The sequence below is a fragment of the Schistocerca nitens genome, chromosome 1 (genome assembly GCF_023898315.1).
Source record: "Schistocerca nitens isolate TAMUIC-IGC-003100 chromosome 1, iqSchNite1.1, whole genome shotgun sequence".
Lineage (NCBI taxonomy): Eukaryota > Metazoa > Arthropoda > Insecta > Orthoptera > Acrididae > Schistocerca > Schistocerca nitens.
In genome coordinates, this window is record NC_064614.1 from 1,009,305,493 (window position 1) to 1,009,312,108 (window position 6,616).

A 6,616-nucleotide genomic window follows, 5' to 3' on the forward strand; every position below is an offset into this window, starting at 1 on the left:
CTCTCCATTGGTAAGGCTGGAATTCAATACCGTGTTGGCCACCGTTGGCTTTGAAACCAGCTTCCACTCTCGCAGGCATACGTTCAATCTGATGCTCTTGGGGAATGGCGGCCGATTCTTCACGGAGTGCTGCTCTGAGGAGAGGTATGGGGTTCTATAAGAATCAGGTCAGGATTCTATGCAGGCCAGTCCATTACAGGGATGTTATTGTCGTGTAACCACTCCGCCAAAGGCCGTGCATTATGAACTGGTGCTCGATCGAGTTGAAAGATGCAATCGCCATCCCCGGATCGCTCTTCGATAGTGGAACGAAAGAAGGTGCTTAAAACATCAATGTAGGCCTGTGCTGTGATAGCGCAATGCAAAACAACAAGGAGTGCAAGCCCCCTCCACGAAAAACACGACCACACCATGACACCACCGTCTCCGACTTTTACTGTTGGCACTACACACGCCGGCAGATGACGTTCATCGGGCATTCGCCATACCCACACCCTGCCATCGGATAGCCACATTGTGTACCGTGATTCGTCACTCAACACAACGTTTTTCCACAGTTCAATCGTCCAATGTTTATGCTCCTTACACCAAGCGAGGCAACGTTTGGCATTTACCGGCGTGATGTGTGGTTTATGAGCAGCCGCTCGACCATGAAGTCGAAGTTTTCTCACCTCCCGCCTAACTGTCACTGTACTTGCAGTGGACCCTGATGCAGTTTGGAACTCCTGTGTGATGGACAGATGTCTGCCCATTACACATTACACATTCAATTGTCGGCGGTCTCTTGTCAGTCAACAGTCGTGGTCGGACTGTACGCTTTTGTGCTGAACGTGTCCCTTCACGTTTGCACTTAACTATCACATCGGAAACAGTGTACCTAGGGAGGTTTATGAGTGTGGAAATCTCGCATATAGACACAAGTGACACCCAATCACTTGATCCCGTATGAGAGCTGAGAGAGTTCTGCGGAGTACCTCATTCTGCTCTTTCACGATGTCTAATGACTACTGAGGTCGCCGATGTGGACTACCTGGCAGTAGGTGGAAGCACCTAATATGATAAACGTATGTTTTTCATCATATAGTGTAGCACTTTGGAACTCGTGAGTGACTCGTTACATTAATTTCATGCGATTTTTTACCAATGTCCACTTCAAAGTTCAACAGTCCCGGTTCGTCAGTACAAGATGGCTGACCGGGTCTTAGTTTAGATGTGGTTGTTCGTTCGCGTTTTCACTTTACAGTCCCATCACGAATATCCGACATAGGTAGCTTTAGAAGCGTTGAAATGTTTGTTATTCAAGTGTCAGCCAGGGACCAGTTCACGTTTAAGGTCATTGAGGTCTCCTGAGCTATCCATTCTGCTGTTACTGCTTCTCAGATGGTAACAAAGTACTCCCTGCCTCCTTTTATACTGGCGGGTCCGCCACTCGTAAGATCTAATGGTCAGTTCTGCATTATGTAGGAGTGTCCGGATACTTTCGATCAGACAGAGTATACTATTCAGTTGGTCACTCAATTCGTTCGCTTTCATTTTAGCCACACATCTTCTTTTGTGCTAATTTTGTCTCACAAATGGAACTCTAATCTAGAGATAAGCTTGATAAAAGACTCACCATTCATGAATCATCTGAATGCGTAGTGACCGATAACCATTAATTTAAGTCCAGTCGAACCACGAATCATCATTTTGAGTCGCAGATATTTTGTAATAGATCCGTAAAACCGCTTTTTCTTTTACCTGAAACGCTGTAGACGCATTATGGCGTAGGTAAATTAGGATGATTCGACAAGGATTTGATCTCAGCTCTATCTCTCGTTTCCTAGGGCGTCGCTTTTTAGTAAACTGTATATGATTTTGCTCTACACTGGCTTTGAATTTTTCGTGGGATTTTGTGTAATGCACGAGATCCTCACACTGTTACGGAAGATGAGAAACCTACGTTTATTAGGAACCGGTTAAACAGTTAATTACAACTAATATGTTACAACTTCCAGTTTCAATCTGTCGATAGTTCCCAGAAACTTATTAATTTCTTAATATGTTCCACACAGGCCATGAAGTACCGTGAAATCAGCCCATTAGTTGATAAACGTGTTGTTGGATACCTTCGCTCCAGCTACTTCCTCAGGTCACTCACAGCTGTCGTGAAACGTAATGTTTGACGACTGTACATGGTGGCAGCCATTCAAGGAATATTTAGGGAATTTGCTTAAAACATTTTATTTCAAAGTCCCCAGTTAGATCTTTACAAGTTTTCTCGCACAGCAACTTCCGCTGTGCCTACGTGACACAAGTTACCCGCTTGTCATAACCGAGGCAGTTCTGTTCAGTTAAACCTGCTGACAAGAAACGTCTTAAGCGCTCTGCTGCAACTGCTCGCAAATTCACGCCATAGCTTTCAGCCAATAGCCTGCGAGAGATACAGGTCACGTGTGTGAACGCTGCAGGATTCTGCAGTGCAGAATATAGTTGCCTCGCTCTATTGTGATCCAGACCTCGAGCAGAACAGACGTCTTGTTTTGGGAGGCAGAGCCTCTGGTTCTGCGTTTCATGACCGGCCACCGACATCAATTAACATCAACCGCCTCCCCTTCCGCTGCCCATTTCAATTAGTTGTTCGACCTTCTAGACTGGCCTAAACCTGGTAACTTCCGACCCTAGGCGCTCCCTTTGTATATCGTACACTTAAATATATTCTCTTTATTTTACCTAATTTCCTGTTATGTCATGTAACTGCAGCCCTGGATGCCCACTTACAAGTCCTGACCGCTAACCACCCTGTACATTGTTGTCATAAGCAGAATCCAACAACCTTCTTCCCTCTCCCTGCTCATGTACACCACACAACCGCACAGAGAAATTTTGTATTCTTCCTTTACTCCTGTATGTGACATTTGTGTGACCCGCGAGAACGTGTTACATCATATGCGTTGGAATGTTCGTCCTGCTTGAGAAATGGATCGACTCTGCACTCGAAAGTGCGCTCCTGTTATTTGTTACTGAGGAAACTAATATGCTGCATCCACGAGTAACTCCCTGCATAGGGGGAGCTGTTAAGGAATCGGCTGTGACGGAAAGTTTCGAATACGTTGCAGGCTCGTGAATGATACCCTGATCGCACGGGACGGACAAAAATATTAACCCAGCGACAAATACATGCTTGAACACAAATTCAGGTACTGTCCAAGGCTGCAGGTTACGCTGTTGTATTTGACCACGAACAGCACCTGTGGGATGTCCTCAATACTTTTCATGTGTCGACCGCAGTCAGAACAAAGTTCTGTGAAGTTGTGAGTGAATTCGAACGTGGGCAATTTGTTGGTGATCGAATGGTGGCTGTTTTTATAACCAAGGTAGTCGAAATGTTTGGTGTTTCAAGAGGCAACGTATCGAAGATGTACACCGCACACAGGGAAAGCGGAAAAACATCATCCGCTAAACCACAACGCAGACGAAAGTGTGTATTGAGTGATCGTGACGAACGTTCATTGAAGAGGATAAACTAAAACTAAACTCCGTCCGACAAGGCCATGAAGGCCCAACGGTACCGACCGGCCACCGTGTCATACTCAGCCCACAGGCGTCACTGGATGCGGATATGGAGGGGCACGTGGTCAGCACACCGCTCTCCCGGCCGTACGTCAGTTTACGAAACCGGAGCCGCTACTTCTCAATCGAGTAGCTCCTCAGTTTGCCTCACAAGGGCTGAGTGCACCCCGCTTGCCAACAGCGCTCGGCAGACCGGATGGTCACCCATCCAACTGCTAGCCCAGCCCAACAGCGTTTAACTTCGGTGATCTGACGGGAACCGGTGTTACCACCGTGGCAAGGCCGTTGGCCCATTTAAGAGGAGAGTGACGAAAAACAAGAGGGCAGTGGCTGTCAAAGTCGCTGCAGAACTGAATGTCGCCTTCACGAACTCTGTCAGTATCAAAACATCACGGAGAGAGAGCTCCATAAGCTGGGAAATGCAAGGCAAGCTGAAATTACAAAACATCTCATCAGTGACGCAAATACCTGTAACAGGAAAATATGGTGCCGAAGCCATAAAACGTGAAATATGGAGCATTGGAGAAAGTCATTTAGTAGGCCGGGTCTTGTCGCACGCTGTTTCTAGCTTCAGCGCGAATCGTGGTGGGGGTCTGGTGATATGGGTAGCCGTATCGTGGTGTACCGTGAACCCCAAGGTTACTCTGCGAGGTCGCCTTACTGCGAAAGGCTATGTGAGCATTTTGTTTGATCAGGTCCCTCCCATGGTACAATGTTTGTTCGCCAATGGTGACAGGGACACTGTTCACACAGCCCGCATCGTCCAGGACTGGTTTAGATAGCACGAGGAGGATGAAGTGCCGTATGTCTCCTGGCCAACACAGTCACCAGATGTCAGTATTATTGGGCCTCCGTGATCTACTTCAGAGTGAAGGCCGCTTGATCACTGTGCATCTCCATTACAGTTAAGCGAGTTTACCCCTACTTTTCAGGAAAAGATGTTAGATTCGCTTCAAAACCAACAGCGACTCTATTTTATCTATTCTGAGGTGAACGAAAGATATTTTGAATGCCGACGGTTTTCCTACACCGAAGTAGGCATAGTAATGTGTTGTGCTTTTGGCGTTTCATTACTTTTGTCCAAACCCTGTATCCGTGCGTGATATGTTACGGAGTATCTCTGAGACGGCGTGTTATAGTGATGGTGATGCTTTTTAAATTACTGAAATTTTAACACAAAGAAGAAATTCACTGCAATAAAAGCTGAATAGCTTGCTCATTGCTGTCTGAAAATGAAATGAATGATGAAAACTTGCTTTTCTATTGGTGAACCTTATCCTGTTAAAATTTTAGTAGGGTCCAGCATAGAACGTATATTGACTTAATAGATACGTAACAGAGTTGTTTTAATAGTCACGTATCATATCGTTCATCCATTACACAAATGGCTTACAAAGCATTGTTGTACCGATTCTTGAATCTTTTTGGATCCTTATCAGGTTGGATTAATAGAGGAGATACATAAGATCCACCGAACAGCGACGCGTTTCGTCACAGCAGTGTTTAGTCGTCACGAGGTTATCGACCAACTCCAATGACAGGTGCTGCCAGGGACATATAGTGCCTCTTTATTACTGCAATTCCCAGAGAAGACTAACGCAAAATAATTAATGTAGAGTAATGAAATGTTGGAAATACATTTGTCTAGGTAACATGTTTAAGTGATAAACATCGCAAACTACAGGTTGATGTACGCGCGAGATAAGCCATTCCAAATGTGAAATGCAGGGACATTATTAACCGGTAAAACAGCCAGAATGTTGAATGCAAGCACGCAGATGTGCATGCATTGTGTTGTACAGGTGCCGGCTGTCACTTTGTGCCATAGAGTTCCGTGCATTTTGATGTCAGTCAATACCGGTACGTTTAGTGCTGTTTGTGGATGACGCTGGACTGTCATCTGATCTTGTCCCATATGTGATCCATTGGAGAGAGCTCTGGTGATTGAGCAGACCAAGGGACACGTCGACACAGTGCAGAACATGTTACGTTACAGCAGCGATATGTGGGAAAGCATTACCCTGTTGGAAAACACCCCCTGGAATGCTGTTCATAACTGGCAGCAAAACAGGTCCAATCACTAGACTGATGTACAGACTTACAGTCAGGGAGCGTGGGATTACGACAGTAGTGCTCCAATTGTCACATGAAATCGCAAACCGCACCATAACTCCAGGTTCAGTGTGTCTAGCACGCAGGCACGTTGGTTGCAGGCCCTCAACTAGCCTGTCTCTAACCAGCACGCGGCTATCATTGGAAACAAAATCAGCTTCCATTAGAAACCACAACAGACCTCCATCTTGCCACCCAAAGAGCTCTAGCTGGACACCGATGAAGTCGCAAATGGCGCAGGTTTGAGGTCAGTGGAATTCACGCTACAGGGCGTCTGGCTCGAAGCTGTCTTTGGAGTAACCGACTTGTAACAGTTCGTTGTGCCACTGTGGTGTCAACTGCTGCTCAAATTGCTGCTGCAGATGCAGTACGATGTGCCAGAGACATACGCCGAACACAGTCTTCCGTCTCGGTAGTGCCTCGTTGCCACCGGAAGCCTCGTCTTCTTGCGACTGTACATTCCCGTGGCAACCTCTGCCAACAGTCATGTTATAGTGGCTACCTTCCTGACAAGTCTTTCTGCAATATCGCAGAAAGAACATCCAGCATCTTGTAGCCCTATCTCGTTCAAAGTCAGTGATAATGATTGGCAACCAATGCTGTACAATCGCAGTAAAGTCATGAGATCTTCAATTGACTCTTTTATTAGAACATGTTACGCGTTTCGGGATTACACCCATCTTCAGACATCACAAACTTCAACTCCTTCCCAACCAAGCAGGCGTACAGCCTTGACAACTCGAAGAAAGTGTCCAATAACATATGACTATAACTGCGACACAATCCGTCTGGAAGCATACCGTATACTGACGCTAAACAAGTCAACTAGCAGCGAGCTCCATCGTTAGGGGGTAATTACACCCTGGTAGATGTCACATGATGAGTATGCAGAGTGTATTATTATTAAAATACATTTGAACGCATGGAGCACATGACCATGCAGCGCCCTCTA

The 6,616-nt window shown here is 46.0% G+C and overlaps 1 pseudogene; it reads right to left on the bottom strand.

The window, feature by feature from the left end:
* Positions 1-3,724: 3,724 nt before the first annotated feature.
* Positions 3,725-3,842, bottom strand: LOC126207546 (5S ribosomal RNA; annotated as a pseudogene).
* Between the last annotated feature and the right edge of the window lie 2,774 nt (positions 3,843-6,616).